The sequence below is a fragment of the Leguminivora glycinivorella genome, chromosome 5, assembly GCF_023078275.1.
Source record: "Leguminivora glycinivorella isolate SPB_JAAS2020 chromosome 5, LegGlyc_1.1, whole genome shotgun sequence".
NCBI lineage: Eukaryota > Metazoa > Arthropoda > Insecta > Lepidoptera > Tortricidae > Leguminivora > Leguminivora glycinivorella.
Genome location: NC_062975.1, coordinates 1549987 through 1570320, shown reverse-complemented (window position 1 = coordinate 1570320; position 20334 = coordinate 1549987). Strand labels below are relative to the sequence as shown.

Here is a 20334-nt window from a genome sequence, read left to right as displayed (position 1 = left end):
GTTCTGATACCAATCTAATACTAATGAAATCTTTTATGATCATGATTCATGCTTTAGATCAGAAACCCATTAGTGTATAGCGTTGCACATACAGGCTACGGGTATCAGTTTTTGACAAATTTTGGTAGAATTATTTCAAATCATGATATGATTCTACCAAACTGATTTTCTGTCCGTTTGTCTCCTATGTAAATAGTTAAAAGTATGAGGTACTGAGAGTATTTTTGGTTTAATCAATCTGTGCTATAAACAAATAGTTATTCCTATTACTTGGAAGTTGTCACCAGCAATCACAGTCATCCATACTAATATTATAAATCGGAAAGTGTGTGTCTGTTTGTTTGTCCATCTTTCACGTCAAAACGGCGCAATCGATTGAAGTGTTTTTAAGTGGAGATAGTTGAAGGGATGGAGAGTGACATAGGCTACTTTTTGTCTCTTTCTAATCCCCCACTTCCCTTAAATGGGAGGTGGAAGTTTGTATGAAGCATTCTGCAATTTTCGAATTTAACGCGAGCAAAGCCGCGGGAAAATGCTAGTAGATAAATAAAGGGTGAAAATGAAAATGAAATGAAAATGAAAATGAAATATTTATTTTTCAAGTAGGCATATTACAATGCGCATATGAACGTCAAATAAAGCTACGCCGGCTCTAGCCCTACGCCTCAGCCTCGAGAAGATTTCAGTCCCCCCTCAGTTGGGAGGGGGGTATCCACTGTGGGACCGGCAAGAAACTCGGCGGGCAACTTCTTTTCAAAACATTACATCTTATAATTAACATGCATTAAATAACAAGATACAATTTAACATGCAAAAGTGTTCATCAAAGAATATGAACAGACTAGGTACTCTATGGAAATTAATTTCAATAAATTATATTATTGCTTAATAATACGTCGTTCTTCTTCAGAGAAAACATATCAAATTGTCACAGAAGAAAAAGATAATATGAATCTCAATATCATTAAATATGTAATTTACCTACACAACATAAAATATAAAATATTTGATGTGCTTTCTTATCTGGACTGTGTCCTCTATACATAATACAATTATTTTAATTGCTATTCGTTTTTTGTAGTTTCTGATTCCGGCCATGCATGTTTGTCTGTCAAATAGTCCTCGACTCTGTAATAACATCAATGATTTTTTTAAGTAGTTCTTAAGAGCTGGGAGGGGTAATCTCAAAGCAGTGTCAGGTAACTTATTATAAAAATTAATGCATTGCCCAACAAATGACTTCTGTACTTTACGGACTTCTTTATGGCAAGCTTATTTTTGTTTCTAGTGTTATAATTATGGATATCAGAATTCTTAGTAAAACAGTCTAAATTCTTAACAACATAAATTATACTTATCATAAATGTATTGGGAAGCTACAGTTAAGATATTAATTTCTTTGAAGAGTTCTCTTACTGATTCACGTGTTCCTAAGTTGTAAATAGAACGAATGGCTCTCTTTTGTAATACAAAGATAGTCTGTATGTCAGCTGAGTCGGCACTCATTGACAATCCATTTTAAATGCTTTCAAGTTGTGTAAACAATGATGTAAAATGGAAATGAACTTTTAAAATTGCAAAAACCCAGAGTGCACCGCGCCGGGCAAACATTACGGGATGGAGCTAAAATAATAAAAAATAGCATGTTTACGTTAACTATTGGGTTACTGAGGATGGACCATGAGTTATTCTGCCCTCCTAAGCCGAAAAGCTCTATCTCAAACGAAATTTCATAGCTAACTTATAGTTAAGTACGTTAACTACCTATCTATAACTGACAGTTCCATTTTCAAAATCATTTAGTTTTGAGATAGCGCCACTCGGCTTAGCAGAGCAATTAATTGACGTTTTACAATATGAACAAAAAAAAATTCTAAATTACTTAAATACGGTATAGCATTTTATGCAACTGGTGGTTAAAAGAGGTCAAAAAAGGTGAGTGGCGTGGGTAACAATTTGAGGCGAAGCCGAAAATTGTTAATAAAGATGCCACGAGCATTTTTTGACTCAGTTAAACACCGTTGCATACAATACTTTTTCTACGACCAAGCACTTATTTTGAAAGAAAATTATAAATCAACAAATACCTACTTTCAGTCATCTTAGTTATCTAGTGGACCGCCTACCATTTTGAATATGCAGTTTGAGTGCAAACATGAAAATAAAACTGTCTATGGTATGGTTCTTTGAAGCCTGGCCACTAAGACGAATCGAGCCGAGTTGAATCGAGTTCTCATACATTTGAATGCGATTCGACGCGTCGCCAATGAACGCAGCCGAAAACGAAGGAGTCTCGACTCTGCGAATTGGTTTGTTAAGTTGGTAGCAATGTATTTACTGAACTGTAACAGCTATATCGTGCTACTGCTACTAAATGTTTTCAGGGTATAGACTAGATAGACTTGTCCTGACATCTTTTATGTAGGGTTTTAAAGTTCTATGCACGACCTTGTAACTCACGAATGACAGTACGGGAGTAGAAAAAGTATTTAAATTACTGAAATATTTACCCCTTTATTCATAAACGTTCACTAAAGTTATCAAGCCGATAAAGATCGTTTGTCTCTTTCAATCACACCAATACGTCAGATAGAGACAAACGAATTTTATCGCCTTGATAACTTTAGTGAACGTTTATGAATAAGGGGGTAAGTATTCCTGAAAAGTTATGAAATTAAAAGGCTTTTTTGAGCTTTTGTTGCTTTCATAGATTTTATTTTTGCCATGAGTTCGAATTGATTGAAACTTACTACAATAAAAATTGAATTTTATAAAACGTCGTCCTTAGTTAGCTAAAATAATAGAATCGACCAAAGGCCGTTTTCACATTATCCGATCCGATATCGGATAGATTTCAATAGAAAAAAAATCCAAGATGGCGCCTGTAATGTATGGGATATCGGTCCGACATCCGATATCGGATCGGATAATGTGAAAACACACTAAAATGTAGGAATGTCAGATATTCGGTATTCGGTCGAAAGCGAGTAGAATATGGTCTGCACCGATAGCATGGTCGCGCGATAAACGATATGCACTTACATATATAGTGCGTAAAGGTCGGCCTGACGTTTTATCGTTTATCGCGCGACCATGCTTGCCTGCCTGCACGGGTAGCATGGTCGCGCGATAGACGATAAAATATCTGGCCGTCCCTATCGCACTATTAGTAAGTGCGATAGGGACGGCCAGATGTTTTATCGTTTATCGCGCGGCCATGCTTGCCTACCTGGTATCCGATTAAAACTATTGTATTAACTATTTTGGCCATCATTGTACCTTCTTATTTAATGTAGAAACGATTTTGCTTTGAGCACCGTCGGCATCGATTTTCTCTTTCATTGAAATCGTTCCTTTGCTTTCCTGTTGCTCCTCTTTTGTATTTGAACAATATGATCTAAAATTATTTTCTACATTGTTTCAGATATTAAAACAGTTTTAAGGAATTTAATATTGCACGCTTTATTTAGTTTGGCAGCCGTTGGAGCGGCAGTGTTAGTTAGTAAGTATGTACATAGGTAGTAAGTATGTTGTTACTTGTATTATAAATAAATATAAATAAATATTGGGAACACCTTACACAGATCGACTTAGCCCCCAAACTAAGCAAAGCTTGTACTATGGGTGCTAAGCGACGATATGCATACTTAAATAGATAAATACATACTTATATAAGGTCCTAATTTATTAGTTGCAGATATTTTAACACATGATACTTACATTAAAATAATTAACTTTAAATATAAATTAAGAAATCTTTTCATGTAACTTTTTTGATTTCATTTTCCTAACAAAAAAATTAATTATAATTTCGTCTAAAAAAAATCATCATGTGCATTATCACATTTCACAATAACACTGTCTGTCATGTCAACAACTGTTTGTTGTAAACATTGAGGTATAATGTACTAGAGAGGACACGGCGAACAAAAAGTTTGCGCCACGAACATAAGTCCAGTGGACTTATGTTGCCTCAGTCAGTCTCTGCGCGTGGCGGGAGGAGGTTGTCTCTGACTGCACACAAATAAAATGAAAAAATGCCTTCCTGTGCTATAAGATACTGTTGAAGCCATACGAGAAAATCTAATAAAAGTGACGGTGTCACATTTCATCGGTTAGTAGACAAGCTATTTCGATCTAACTTAATTTAAGTAATTATTATAATGAAGGGACGGGCTCCTTAAACGCGATGCTATGGCCGCCATTTTGACGACTGGAATCATAGATGAATCGCGCAGACAGGACATGTACCTACATGCACCTAATAAGGTATAATAATTGTGATCATATTCTGTTTTCAATATATAATATAAAAATATTTATTTCAATTTATAGTTTTGAATATTACACAGTTCTAATACGAATTTTAGGCGATAATATTATACAATAAGCATGATTTTGAATTATTTCTGAATTATAATTCTCATTATTGACGAAAAATAGTGACACCAAAACTGAAATAGTAATATAGTATTTAATGCAACCGGTGTTAAACCGGTGCAAGGGAGGTAAAACAAGGTGAATGGCGCGATTATTATTCTGAGCGACAGAAACTTACAAAACTAATTTTATTCAAAGGAAATTAAAATTTATGAAAAAAACAATTACTTATTTTTATTTCACTGAGTAGAAATTAAATATAACACAATAGTGCTAAAAATAAACTACTTAGTATTTCACACACAAAGTATAAAACAAAGGTCTACACTAAAAGTGTCGCGTCTAGGTGGTCAAGTCTTACTCTATGACACGGTTCGCTTCACGCGCATGCGCCTCGCGCTGCCGCCGCTGCCGGTCGGCGCACAGAATATGTTCGAGTTGTCATTTCTAGTACAATGGTTGTAAATGTCGTAAAGGTTCGGTGGGAAAACTGCACATGTCATTGAAGTGGCCAGTTACAGTTAAGTGGTACGTAAAAGAGGTACTAGAATCTGTTCAATGAGTTTTCATTTAATAATCACATAAACAGGGTGTTTTTACGTAGCAAATTTGTTTTTCCGTTTTCTCCAAAAAAACATCGTAAAAGCTATAATGTTTCACGGTTTAATATACTCCAGAGACCGAGTACTATCAGCTGTAAAAATATCTGCATCTAATAAATTAGGACCTTATATACATAGAAAACATCCATGACTCAGGAACAAATATCTGTGCTCATCACACAAATAAATGCCCTTACAGGGATTCGAACCTAGGACCGCGGCTTATCAGCATGCGCGGTTCAAGGGGGGGAGGGGGGTCATGGGGGTCATGACCCCCCCTGGAGCTAGCCATACAAATAGACCACGTGACCCCCCCCTGGGGCCTGGGCCTTTACCACGTGACCCCCCCCCTGGGAACGAAGCTGGATCCGCGCTTGCTTATCAGGCAGGGTCACCACCAACTGAGCGAGACCGGTCGTCACATAAACATCAACATTATACTACGTCAGTGGCAATATAATAATTATACTTACTGTCAAAGTAAAATATGTAATCACAGTGCATAGTCGGCCATCTCTCGACACAAGCTTAAAACTTTTGAACCTCAGTTTTGACAATTTGGCCCATATTGTTAGCTTGATATGTGTTAAAATGTCAAATATTAATATTAACGCCATCTAGCCGAGCGTTCCCCAATGGTGTAACGCCATCTAGGCCACCGTACCTTTTCTAGGGCTTTGAGGTACGTTTTTTCTTAGACTTTATCCGTCTATACGGAGTTACTATGTCTTTGCTTACTCTCAACGATCCCTTATTTAAATGAGTTTGGCAAACACAACAAATATATCTATGATTCGCAGTATCAAATGTGCCACACGAAGCGCTTTGCTTCTTCTTTTACCAGAAGGGAAGGTTTGTAATTTGGATATTACATCTTTCGACAACTTACCCTATATCAAATAACCCGCGTCGAAGTTGCTCTGCTTAATTCTATGTAAAACTAAGTAGAGGTGTGTGGTGTTCTAAACACACATTCAAACCGTGTAACGAAGCGCCATCTGTTAAGCAATTTGTCAATTAAAACGCCCTGGCCGGCGGGTGTTCGAGCACTTTGCGGCGTAAAAGCTTCTGCCGGCCTAGGCGAGTACCAAACGCTTACGATAATATCGTTATCGTAGCTAGCTATCTCTATTGCTCTTCCGTATTGGCGCGACAGAGCCAGACTGCGTTTTAGTCGGCACCTAGCGTTAACGATTGTCACATTGGCTAGGCCGGCTGGACTCCTCGGTCACGTACAAAAGTGTACGGTTTACGACTCAAAAGTTATGTGACGACTCTATTCGGCTCTGACGTATTTTTACGTTTTCCAAATTAATGTAACTTTGTGGGTACAGTGGAGTAAAATTATTATGGGTACTTTTAAAGTTTTCTAGTCATCCGGTTTAGGTACAACTAAGGTCACCTGGCGGTTTAGCACAACTTGTGTTAAATACAACGCGAGTCCATCCATACATCAAGCGCGACTTCAAGTATGTATTCAGGTTCAGGGCAAAGAGTATCAAGTATTATAGAGAGTTACTGTCAAAGTAAAATATGTAATTACAGTGCATAGACTGCCACCTCTCGACACAAGCTTAAAACTTTTAAACCTCAGTTTTGACTATTTGGCCCATATTCTTAGCTTGATATGTGTTAAAATGTCAAATATTAATATTAGCGCAATCTAGCCGAGCGCCCCCCAAAGGTGTAACGCCATCTAGGCCACCGTACCTTTTTCTACATGGTTCTGAGCTACGTTTTTTTAGGGTTCCGTAGTCAACTAGGAACCCTTATAGTTTCGCCATGTCTGTCTGTCTGTCCGTCCGTCCGTCCGTCCGTCCGCGGATAATCTCAGTAACCGTTAGCACTAGAAAGCTGAAATTTGGTACCAATATGTATATCAATCACGCCAACAAAGTGCAAAAATAAAAAATGGAAAAAAATGTTTTATTAGGGTACCCCCCCTACATGTAAAGTGGGGGCTGATATTTTTTTTCATTCCAACCCGAACGTCTGTTAAATTGTTGAATAGGTATTAAAAAATGAATAATGGTTTACTAAGATCGTTTTTTGATAATATTAATATTTTCGGAAATAATCGCTCCTAAAGAAAATAAAAGTGCGCCCCCCCCCCTCTAACTTTTGAACCATAAGTTTAAAAAATATGAAAAAAATCACAAAAGTAGATCATTATACAGACTTTCTAAGAAAATTGTTTTGAACTCGATAGATTCAGAAGTTTTTGAGAAAAATACGAAAAACTACGGAACCCTACAATTAGCGTGGCCCGACAGCGACACGCTCTTGGCCGGTTTTTATTCTTAGACTGTAGCTGTCTATACGGAGTTACATATGGCTTTGAAGCAGGGCGAGAACGCAAGTTGTGCTAGACCGCTAGATTGACGAGCACGTTATCTTTTCGCGGATTAGCGAAGTAATAAAGTAGTAAATAATCTTCTAGAAATAAATTTTCAACCAAATCTCAGAATAGTTTTTCTCTGTGCGCGGCTGCGCGCGGTCTTAAATTTCAGTCACAAAACTGTAATATAGACGCGCCTTAGTTCTCGGATGTAGCCTCCGTCGCCGGCGGCGTGGGTGGAATGAGGCTACACCGCACATGTCCTAGTTGAACACGTTTTTACTAACATTGTCTTTAAAAAATGCCTTTTTCTAGTTATCTGGTTTATGGTGAATTTATATGACTACTTTATCTTGTGTAGGATACCACACGATTACCTATTAGAGGCACAACCAACGCACTTTAAGTATTTGACATCCGGAATAACTCACTAATCTACCCAACTATCTGACCCAGTAAACCAGCAAAAGTTGTACTAACCCGGCTGTTATACTCAACCAAGGATTATTTATATAGGACTAGCTTTTACCCGCGGCTTCGCCCGCGTAATAAAAGTATTCATTAAGATTTTCATTTGGATCCGTAGGGACCGTAGGTTTCTCTGTAGGTATATTTATCTGCGATTATTTCGATTGCACATAATACTTTTGCTTGCAATGATTGTAGAAATATTACACATCGACCACAGCGTAGGTAATTCTATATACGCTGGGGAAACCTTTATAAACATCCCACATAGCCCGTATTTCGACACTATGATCGGTGGGTAAAAAGTACTTTTTTCTATTATCCCTTACAATTTTTTACATTTTGCTTATACTTATCGCAAACGTAATCTTCAAGCAAGCAAACAACGATCGTCTTAGAGCACATTGATTGTAAGAGACCGCCGACCGATTATCCGTATCCCTCTAACGATACCCATATTATCCGTATCCGTATCCGTATCCGTATCGCTATCGCTATCGCTATCGCTATCGCTATCGCTATCGCTATCGCTATCGCTATCGCTATCGCTATCGCTATCGCTACCGCTATCGCTATCGCTATCGCTATCGCTATCGCTATCCCTATCGCTATCCCTATCGCTATCCCTATCGCTTTCCCTATCGCTATCCCTATCGCTATCCCTATCCCTATCCCTATCCCTATCCCTTATCAAGATGTTTAATGATATAACACTTTAAGTTCTCGCGCTTTGTACACATATTTAAAGTCACATACAGGTCGAACGCGATTAATTAACATTATTTTTACCTTTTTTCCCAACGTTTTGGCCAGGTTGCACTGGCCGTGGTCGCGGAAGACTGACGTCCCAGCAAAATGTCACCGGAGATGTAAGCAACACCAAACTACCCGATATTAATTTATATAAATGTTCGGGGTAGACAAATAAATATAATCTACCCGCTTTTAGTTAATGTTTATTTCCCACCATGTTTATTTTAAAGGTAAAAATAATGTTAATTAATCGCGTTCGACCTGTATGTGACTTTAAATATATGTTTAATGATTTCTTATCAAGTGCTAAAATATAAAGTTTCATGGTTTTATCATTTAAAATTAAGAAATCCCATACAAACTTTCAACCTCTTTTTCAACCCCTTCATCCCTTTTTTTCGAAATAAAAAGTAGCCTATGTTCTGTCTCAGGGTCTAAAGATTGCCTGTTCCAAATTTCATCAAAATCGGTTGCGTGGTTTAAGCGGGAAAGCGTAACAGACAGACAGACAGACAGACAGACAGACAGACAGACAGACAGACAGACAGAGTTACTTTCGCATTTATAATATTAGTAAGTATAAGTATGGAAGTATGGATAGTATGGATTTACATACTTCATATTAAGAATCGTACTTCGATTTTTTAGCGCCACCTATTAAATACTATCATAACTACACATGATGCCTACCATTTTTTTTTCAAAATGTATATTGACTTGATATTTTTAAAATAAAGAAATCTGTCAATTTTTCTTATAGAAAATAAAAACACGCAAAAATATTTGGGGAAAATATGATTTTGGCCACTTTCAGGCTGCGTGCAGCGCCATCTAGTTTTAAGCCATACATTCCAGGGGCAGTAGGGGTACGCTTTTTTGTATGGGCTTTGTCAGTCCAGTATTAAATCGTCCTTGACTCAAGTAAGTATTTATCTATATTTTGATTAATCATGGTTTCCCGTAAAATAACGCCTGATTCCATCGATTATTTTTAATTTAATTATCATAGAAAACGGATTAAAATCGCTATTGGCCAGAAGCAGGAACGTGCGACTTTCAATCCGAAGGTTGTTGGTTCATATCCCGGCTCCTACCAATTTATTTTTCGCAACATTTTATCAAATATTATTTAATATTTGACATAAGTTTTTTCATATTTCCGGTAGATACAATTTAGTTAATAATTACTAATTAAGGGTAGGTACTCATAATTATTGTTATGAAACGAGGACTTACTTACTTAAGCAAAACTAACAAATAAGAAGATCAACTCAAGGTGTTTATATTTATTTATAGCTCAGAACCCTTATCTCAGTGATGGTGGACGCAAACCTACACGGGTACACGGGTAGTATGAAGTCACTGTCCACCAGTTTATTGCAGACGATTTACGCATTGATGTTTAGACAACGGGTTTGATGACTGCGGAGGATAAAACTCGTGGCACCAGAGGTATGAAGTAGGTTTATTAAATTTGAAGTTGAATACAGTAATGACGTACCCATTTTGGATAGTGCTCGGAAGTTCTTAAAAAAATAACAATGTGGTTTTAGTTAATAAGTGGATAACAGTAGTTACTAACCCACGGCGCACTTGCCTATTTTACGGTGCTCCACTTAATAACAGCTAGTCTGGGAGCACCATTATATCCATACTATATCCATACTTCCATACTAATATTATAAATGCGAAAGTAACTCTGTCTGTCTGTCTGTCTGTCTGTCTGTCTGTCTGTCTGTCTGTTACGCTTTCCCGCTTAAACCACGCAACCGATTTTGATGAAATTTGGAACAGACAATCTTTAGACCCTGAGACAGAACATAGGCTACTTTTTATTTCGAAAAAAAGGGATGAAGGGGTTGAAAAAGAGGTATAAAGTTTGTATGGGATTTCTTAATTTTAAATGATAAAACCATGAAACTTTATATTTTAGCACTTGATAAGAAATCATTAAACATATATTTAAAGTCACATACAGGTCGAACGCGATTAATTAACATTATTTTTACCTTTAAAATAAACATGGTGGGAAATAAACATTAACTAAAAGCGGGTAGATTATATTTATTTGTCTACCCCGAACATTTATATAAATTAATATCGGGTAGTTTTGTGTTGTTTACATCTCCGGTGACATTTTGCTGGGACGTCAGTCTTCCGCGACCACGGCCAGTGCAACCTGGCCGAAACGTTGGGAAAAAGGTAAAAATAATGTTCATTAATCGCGTTCGACCTGTATGTGACTTTAAATATGTGTACAAAGCGCGAGAACTTAAAGTGTTATATCATTAAACATCTTGATAAGGGATAGGGATAGCGATAGGGATAGCGATAGGGAAAGCGATAGGGATAGCGATAGGGATAGCGATAGCGATACGGATACGGATACGGATAATATGGGTATCGTTAGCGGGATACGGATAATCGGTCGGCGGTCTCTTACAATCAATGTGCTCTAGGACGATCGTTGTTTGCTTGCTTGAAGATTACGTTTGAGATAAGTATAAGCAAAATGTAAAAAATTGTAAGGGATAATAGAAAAAAGTACTTTTTACCCACCGATCATAGTGTCGAAATACGGGCTATGTGGGATGTTTATAAAGGTTTCCCCAGCGTATATAGAATTACCTACGCTGTGGTCGATGTGTAATATTTCTACAATCATTGCAAGCAAAAGTATTATGTGCAATCGAAATAATCGCAGATAAATATACCTACAGAGAAACCTACGGTTCCTACGGATCCAAATGAAAATCTTAATGAATACTTTTATTACGCGGGCGAAGCCGCGGATAAAAGCTAGTTTGTAATAAAACCAGATTTGGATATGAGATGAGCCTTGCTAAAAAAGTTAAAGTATGTTAGTTATAAATGGAAACACTTTTGGCTCATCATTTAATAACTTTTGGTATTATGATTGTGCTGTTTATTTTAAAGAAATATGAACTACGGTACGGGGTGCTCCAAAGAAGGAGTGTACAAATTTCTAATGGGTCGGCAACGCGCATGTGACACCCCTTGAGTTGCAGGCGTCCGTGACCGCTTCCCATCAGGCGGGCCGTATACCTGTTTGCCACAAACGTGGTATATGGTATAAAAAAAGAAAAATAAACATAACTACAAGGAAGGCACTGAATAAACGGGGTTACAAATGGTTTATTTCATTTCCTCTGGTTTAAATTTGTTCAGCAGATTCAGCTTAGATTATGAACGTTGTTGTTGTTGTTGTTGTTGTAGTCCTAAGGCACCCCAGAGGTGCAAAGGGCCTTCACAAGCTCGCGCCACGCCTTTCTATCTTCAGCGACCCTCGTGGCCTCGCTCCAGCTCAGACCAGCCGCTCGTAGCTCATTCTCGACGGACCGCTTCCATGAGTGAACAGGATTATGAACGTAGGTTGCCATAAATTGGCACCTTCTCGTTTTTATGTGTTTGACTTTTTCGTTTCATTATTTAGTACGATATAGTTACCATTTCGTGGCACCTTCTCGTTTTTATGTGTTCCTATTTGTAATATTTTTCTCTTTTGTGTGTTTGCGAATAAAATTAATTCTATTCTATTATACAACTGTTATCAGTACCGATAATAATTTTGTATATTAGGTATGTATTGCCAATCACGTGAATGTTACTAACTATAAATAAATCTTACCCGATGTACTTGCAAATAAATATTAAATGTTACTACTTTTATTATTTTCTTTCCCACATTCATTCTAGTCAGTAAATAAATTAAAAGTTTTTTTAAAGAAAATCTGTTATCCTCTATTTATATAAACAAATCCGGTGAGCGGATATTGACTTGCTTCTCCTCTTTTACCTAATAATTTTATTTCTTTTTGCCGCTTTAATGCCGAAATTTTAATCAAGAGAGCAGATAATAATTTTATTTTTTTGCCGCCACCGCATTAAATTTATTCAAAAAAGAAAACTACAAAAACACACTTCAGATAATTTAACATAAACTATTCACTGCTACTTACATAATTCACAGCTAGCACTTGTATGTTTACCTTTCATTAATTATGTAAATATAATTAATTGCATTTACCGTCTAAACACTCAACTCCGAAAAACTTTCACGGTAACTTAAAGCGCGTCAAACAATCACTTACACAGTCTTAAAATTGTAATTACCGAGAGAGCCTACGTGCCAAACTTGTACTATTACTTCGACAGAGTTGTTGACAGTTTGGAGACGCGAGTCGGTACTGCCGCGCGGAGCAACGAGCGTGGGGACAGGCCGGCCGCCCCCATAGTACTGAGGCCCCGCAGCCGCTCCGCCCGCCGCTACGGACCCGGGCCGCGGGTTCCGTAGCCCCTCTAGCCCCGTAGCAGCTCTAAGCCGGAGCTTTCCTAGATTGTGTGGCCTTAGTGAACATTAATTACACCCAACTTAGTCTGATTAAACCATGAGGAATTATCCGGATTGACGAAATTAACTTTTAACTCAGATTTATGTCGTTTGAAGTTGGGTTGGAGTGAATAAAATGAAAATTGGATTGAGGGAGGCTGAAGTTTGCTAATGTTATTATTTTCTATTAGTTTCATTTCATCAATCATTTATAATTTCCTGCTATTTTAGACGACGGGAGAGTAATCGTGTGTGTAATGTGTTGAAGATTCTAAATATTTTTTTACTTCATTAGCCACTTCTGAAATGATGGTATTTTTGAAGAAAGCACGCAGCATAGTCGGTATTATATTTATGAGACGATTTTTTCGATACACTTTTCTGACTTGATACTTTTGTACAAAATCGCCCAAGAACCACCTACTTATAAGTATTTATATAAAAACAAATACATTTTAATCACCTTTCAGTTGTTGACTTATTACATTATCGTTAACAAGATTGTGTTCACAATTACATATTTTCATTTAACCGGTCTGTAATTCGGGGTTTGGGGTAATTATTGCAAACTCGGCCAGTGTCGCCTTCCGGCTTTGGCCGACGCAATCTGATTAGAGATGGGTAACTACCCAGGTAAATACCCGACGGTGGGTATTTACCGGGTAAATACCCGATATTTACCTACCCGCGGGTAAATACGCGGGTATTTTCATTTTTCTTCCAAATTTGACGTTTTAAATGGTGTTTTGGGCTAAAATAGATTAATTTAAGTCAGTCTTTGTAATTGTACACATAATGTTTATTCAAATTGAGAACGAATAGGTTGCTATGAGATAAAATGTGATTTTAGTGTATCGTTCCAACTATGAAAATGGTGTAATATCATTCTCTGACACACGGAAATAATTTAAAATGCTTTTAATATAAATTATAAGTCTGATAAATTAAAACTGTAAATGAAAATATGTGAATAAAAATATTTTAAAAATCTCATTTTGAAGCTCATAACTCATACATAGTATGTTTTATGACAAAAATGTATATAAACTTTTTTGTAGGAAATTGTGTCTAGTTCGTACATACAAAACTTTTCAATATTCATGATAGTTTCCATGAAATATGAAAAAAATACATTTTACCCCCCCTAACCCCACCATAACCCCCTCCAACCAGTACTAGGAAGTTTATCTTTATCGTATAAATACGACTAGTTAATGCAATCTAAAAAGCACACGTAAAACATATTTTTTTTAATTATTTTTGAAAATATACATTAAAACTTCTGTAATCTTTATTGTATATTTGACTGAACAGTTTCGTTTTGAATTGTGTATAATAATTACAACCACTAACTTAGTATTTATCTCCATTTTAACACAAATCAGCATGTGCAACATGAAATGAATCTACCCGTCAATTTGGGTAGATACGGGTAAATACCGGGTAGATAGGTATTTACCGGGTAAATACCCGGGTGGGTAGATTGGGTATTTACCCACGACCCATCTCTAAATCTGATTAAACGGGAACCGGCGGTTAGACACATTCGGCACTTTAAAGGGCCTACCGCGAATACGAAGAAATCTGCAATTAGAAGAAATCATCTAGAGTAACAGAAAAAATACTTACTTATATAGACCGTCAACCAAATCTTGTCACTAAAAAAAGGCGGCAAATTTGAAAAATCGCGGGGTAGCAACACTAGGTATTGAAAATCGGTGGAAATTCGCGTGTCATTTGTATGTTATCTGTGGAAACCTCCACCCTACCAAAAAGAGAAAAAAACTAACATATATCCGTCCCTTTTTAATAGATTATCTAATTCGTAAGGAAGTAAAGGATGAGTATACGCGTTTCATATGCTTTTTTTATTAGGGAGGCATTCCAATGTTGCAGGCCCAACGAGCCCCTTGAAAAAAAATCTCTGTGGCTGTTTGACGTACATTGCTGGTTTTTGTTCGTATCATAGGGATACCATACTTTAGTTTGATGTACATTGCTACTGCCAAAATTTGGTTGACAGGCTATAATAACGGGATTTTTTTACATTATCGCTTTAAATCGTTTGACAATTTCGTATGACATTTCAGACACGACGAAAGTGACAAGGTACAGAAATAATCACTTATTTATGCCGTTGACTGTACTTCCAGGGGCCCGCGTTTCTCGAAAGGTACAAGCCTTGTATTACAAGCGCGCGAACTGTCAAATTGGGTTGTCATGGAAACACACTTGTAATACAAGGCTTGTACCTTGCGAGAAACGGGCCCTAGAGGAGGATTAAATCTTCGGTACTAGAAATTATTTATTTATTTATTTATTTATTTATTTATTTATTTATTTATTTGAAAACATATTTCAATGACATTACAGATAAATCCAATGCGTCATGAAACTTAAATAAAAAAAAAACAGTAAATAGGAACATGAAGAAAAACAAACAATAAAAGTTTACAACTAAACAATTGATTTGGGCGATGACGTAACAGCGTCTTATATAATAAGACTATAATTATATATTATATATTATAATAAGTCTAATAATGTTATTAGCTATTATGATTTTTTTTTTCACTTTAGCGACAGGAACCGTCCGTGCATTAGAAAAAAAAAACACTTTCCTCTTAAAAAACAAAACTATAGGTCTGGTTTTTTGTTACTTATTTTTCTGTTATTTTTTTGTATATATGACCGTTTGTATCTTAATAAAGAGAAAAAAAAACGAAAGACAAAAACTGGATTCGAATTGCACAAGTATTTTTCAGAATTATGAAAAAAACATGAAAAAAAACCGAGCACCATTGTTTTTTTTTTCTGAATATTTTTTTTTTTCAGATGAGCAAACTTCGACAATAACTTTTTTTCGTGAGTTGTGACGTGTTTCACTAACAATAACGTACATTTTAATTCGATTAACATTCGGTATACAAACGTTTATTGGGGAATCCCCGATGAGGCGTGCAGCGTGAAGAGGCAGTGGTGTTGCCAACAGTAAATAGTGATAACTACCAACTACAGATTTCTTAAATGTTACTTTTCTAAGACCATAAATTAAAGTTATTTGAATAAATTCGTTTAATAGTTAACATTAAGTCTAAAAAACCGTATAAAAGTATTAACTGCTTTGCAAATTTTGATATTTCGTAGGTACTTTGGAAAAAAAAATATACTACAGAAAAAAAAACTGTTTTTTTTACGTTTTTTTTCATGTTTTTTTTTCAAACCAGAAAAAAAAACCTTTTTTTGCAACCCTACACATAATCCAAATGAAAAACTGCGGAAATATAATTCCGGCTTCAGAAACGTGTGAAGGCGCGAAATAAAAATGTATACTGCCGCTTAATGAAAGTCCTTTTCGTGAGGTCGTTGCGTATGCAGAGTAGAAACGCTTGTATAGGTAACTAAAAGGAAAACTGAACAAAGCGTTACTCAGACGAGAAAAAAGACAAAAAAACAAATGTATTCATCATTATCCTCCTTGCGTTATCCCGGCATTTGCCACGGCTCATGGGAGCCTGGGGTCCGCTGTGACAACTAATCCCAAGATTTGGCGTACACGTGACACACTTCTCCCTATGATACACTTATCATATTTTAAAGCTTTGTGCTTAAGCGACAATTTGGTACCTTTTACTTGAAAATGTCAGACTAGGTTTGTGTGCTTCCGATTTCGTAGCTCCTATCCCCATTTCGTGTTAAGAAGTAAATAATATAATGATCCAATCTGGGTCGCAGCAATATATAATACCGGCTGCGTTGTTTGGCAGTGGTCCTGACAGCCCGGTACTGTACACTATATAACGGTTATCATTGTTAGAATTATCACGTCTTCTTGTCTTGGGAGATGATGCCATTAAGAAGCCACTGCAGCTGTAGAATATCTTGTGACCTATTTTGCTAGTTTATGTAGTTTAACTATAAAATAACAAATCGGTGTTTTTGTCATGGTTTTTTTCTCTAGGGAAATTTTACGATTTTAAATTTGGAAAATTTCTTTTTTTTTTCAATAAGGGCCACTTGCCTAAGAGCCTATTACCTTGTGTGATGAATAAACGATTATCTATCTATCTATCTATCTTGCACCACCCGCTTAACTCAAGGTTAGTGGACTGTCAACTGTACAGGTTACAGTGACCGTTTTCCATCAGGCGGACCGTATGCTTGTTTGCCACCGACGTAGTATAAAAAAAAATGTTAACCTAGGGTTAATCCTCCACTTTTGTGTTGCAAGTGACCCTTAGAGTTTAAAACCGGAGTGTATTTATTTGACAAGCACGGCGCACACCCCGCATTACTTACTTATTTTTACTTCCGATGGCGCTACAACCCTTTGTGGGTCTTGGCCTCCTCCACTATCGTCCTCCAGTTGTCGCGATCTCTAGCAACTCTCCTCCAGTTGGTATATTTCCTCATTCTCCTCAGATCCTCTTCCACATAGTCAAGCCACCTTTTCCGAGGTTTAGCCCTAAGCCTTCTTTGTTGCGCTATCCACCTGGTCATAATTGTAAGAAGCCCTCATATCTGGTATTCCTTCAAGGTGACCATGCCCATCTCAGCCGCTGGGATTTGCAGAACCTAACAATAGTCTCTTGCTTGACTAGAGCTTCCAATGTATGGTTCGTTCGCTGCCGGTAGGCTCCTTTAACCATAAATTCTTCGCAGCACTTGCCTCTCGAATACCGCAAGCTTTACTTCATCAAGCTGGGTCGTGGTAACGTACGCCCCGCATTACACACAGCCATATCACACCTCGGAAACTGGCGATCAAATATATGAAAGAGGCGCGTTCCTAGCACACGGTCTAAGCTTGTGTAGGTGAACGCATACTATGCTTGTATGAGTGAAATATAACAGGTTGACTGTTCGCGTTCTTGACAGGTGGTAACTGTGAGGTAACCGAGAGGTGGTGGGCAGCATTTTCAGCGGGGAGCGGGAGCGGCCATACTATACGATAGTACTCTTTATTATACTGTGGCCATATTAAACTTCGAATCAGCAACTATAACTATAAAATCAAGTGAACTTAACTTGTAAATTCTCCATTAGCAAGTGATACTAAAGCCGTTTTGATGGAGGCTTTAGTGTCTGCCGCAAACCGGAGAGATTCAATCACGCTGAAACTGACATGCGTTACTATACCACAGGAGTCATAGAAACAGTGGGCCTACTGCGAACGACAAAGCTCGAGCATCTTTCTTTGTCAGTCAAAGTGCACCTATTATTATTATTAAGAGCCCATATTGTCCCACTGTTGGGCAAAGGTCTATCTCAAATTCCTCCACACATAAAAATCCCCTGAAGTCTCCCACCAGTCCTCGTCAAAGGCGTCTAGCTCGTCACGCCATCTCTGGCGAGGTCTACCGCGACGCCTTACAATTTGTGGTACCCAACGTGTGGCTATCTTGGCCCATAGGGTATCAGACGGTACCAGACGTGTCCCACCCAGTCCCATTTAAGCTTGGCGGCAGTTGCAGCTACGTCTGTTATTACCGTTCTGGAGCACAGTATTGTATTTCTAATGCGATCGGTTAATTTCACGCTCAAAATACTACGCTCCATGGCCCGCTGACAAACTTTGTTTGGATTTTTGAGCTTTTATCAAAGACCAAGTCTGTTCGCCGTAGGAAAGGATGGGGAGAATGCACATGCGCATGAGTTTTCTTTTTAACGATATTGCAAGGGTTCAAGTGCATCTAATTGCAGTAAAAGTGGAAGATGTTTGTCATTTTGGGGACTTTGCAGTGTTCGCGGTAGTCCCTCCCTGGACGCCGAGCGGCACGATCAAAATGTATAGACGTCAATAGAGCTGTTTTAACGACAGTAGTAGCCGCGTGCGTAAAGGATCAGAACATGTGAAACTGCTCAAGTGTCTTGAAAGAGGGTTGAAAGAAAACTAAATTGTGATGTTGCAATGGCAGTTTCACAGTCGACTTCTGCGACATCTACAAGACAGTAACAATGAATTATATTAGGTATGACCTGTACTTACACAGTGCTATTGTGGAAGTAAAAATAGTTTTAAATAATAAATCATGAGACTGTAATTAAATAGTCATGCTGCATGCAGCATGCATATATACCGCCGGTTCTGGCATCGACAGTGGTTCACGAAGCAATTTAAAAATACTAATTATTTATGTATTTAGTCATTTACATATCACTGTATAGTGCATATTCATTAAAATCTAGAAATGTAATATATTTATCTCACCTCGCCACGACAAATCGTAGCCACCATCGTAAAATTATTATCCAAGATCCAAATGCCCTACTGTAGAACTAATAGCATTACGTTTCACCTGAAATCATTCCATTGATAATGGGCTCAACGAACGAGATCTCGCTGCTCTGTTATTTTACAAATGGCGGAACATGGGTGTGCAAAACACTGGGTACGTAGCCAAATGCACAAACGTTCACGATAATAGAATAGAATATACAAATAAAAAAGCTTAATTTGTTCCACACATACTTTAACCATGAATAAAACACAATTAGCGATAAAAAAACCGGCCAAGAGCGTGTCGGGCCACGCTCAGTGTAGGGTTCCGTAGTTTTTCGTATTTTTCTGAAAAACGGAAATATAGTGTGGTCGTGCCAGGAAGTACCACCTATCTAGCACGACCACACCCCATGTCAAAACTCCGAAACCATGAGGGTATTTTTTTTAAAAGGTAAGTACAAAAAAGTACATTTTTTTTCGTGAATTTGTACTGCAACAGAAATTTAAAATCTCATTAAATATAGTGTGGTCGTGCCAGGGAGTACATACCTAGCACGACCACGGGCCCTATGTCGAAACTCCAAAATCATAAGGGTACATTTTTTTTAAACGTCAGTACAAAAAAGTACATTTTTTTTCGTGAATTAGTACCGCATCAGAATAAAATCATCCGTGGTCGTGCTGTATAGTATCACACGTATATAGTGTTACCAAATTAGTCACGGATGTTTTTACGGCTGATAGTACAGTCATCGGCATAAATAAGTGATGATTTCTGTATCTTGTCGCTTTTAATCGTTTGACAATTTCGTATGACATTTCAAACAAGACGTTAATATGACAAGGTACAGAAATCATCACATATTTATGCCGGTGACTGTACTCCGCTCCTGATTTATATTTATTTATAAAACATCATAGGTTTTGTAATGTTTTTTTGGAGAAAACTAGGAAACAAAATGTGTTATGTTAAAACACCTTGTTAATAAAACTTTTTAACAAAAAATAAAACCGCCTTCAAAAATAAGCGCGTTACAAAACACGGAGAAACTAAAAAGCCAAAAATAATAAACCTTTCAATTCAGATTTCTTATCGTATTGCAATAAGCTAAACATCCAAATTATAAACAAATCAATTATTTTTGTAGTCGGTACCAGACCTGTTCGTCGCCTTGCTATTGCCTGTTTGCCCCACCCAACCATACACAGGCTGGTACCG

At 37.3% G+C, this 20334-nt stretch overlaps 1 protein-coding gene across 1 annotated transcript in view; it reads right to left on the bottom strand.

Moving 5' to 3' along the window:
- LOC125226173 overlaps window positions 1-12779 on the bottom strand; it is a 168995-nt gene extending 156216 nt beyond the window's left edge. The window contains exon 1 of the mRNA XM_048130086.1: window positions 12522-12779. The gene's annotated coding sequence lies outside the window, so the exon portion shown is untranslated. The remainder of the gene's footprint in view (window positions 1-12521) is intronic.
- Window positions 12780-20334: the final 7555 nt, after the last annotated feature.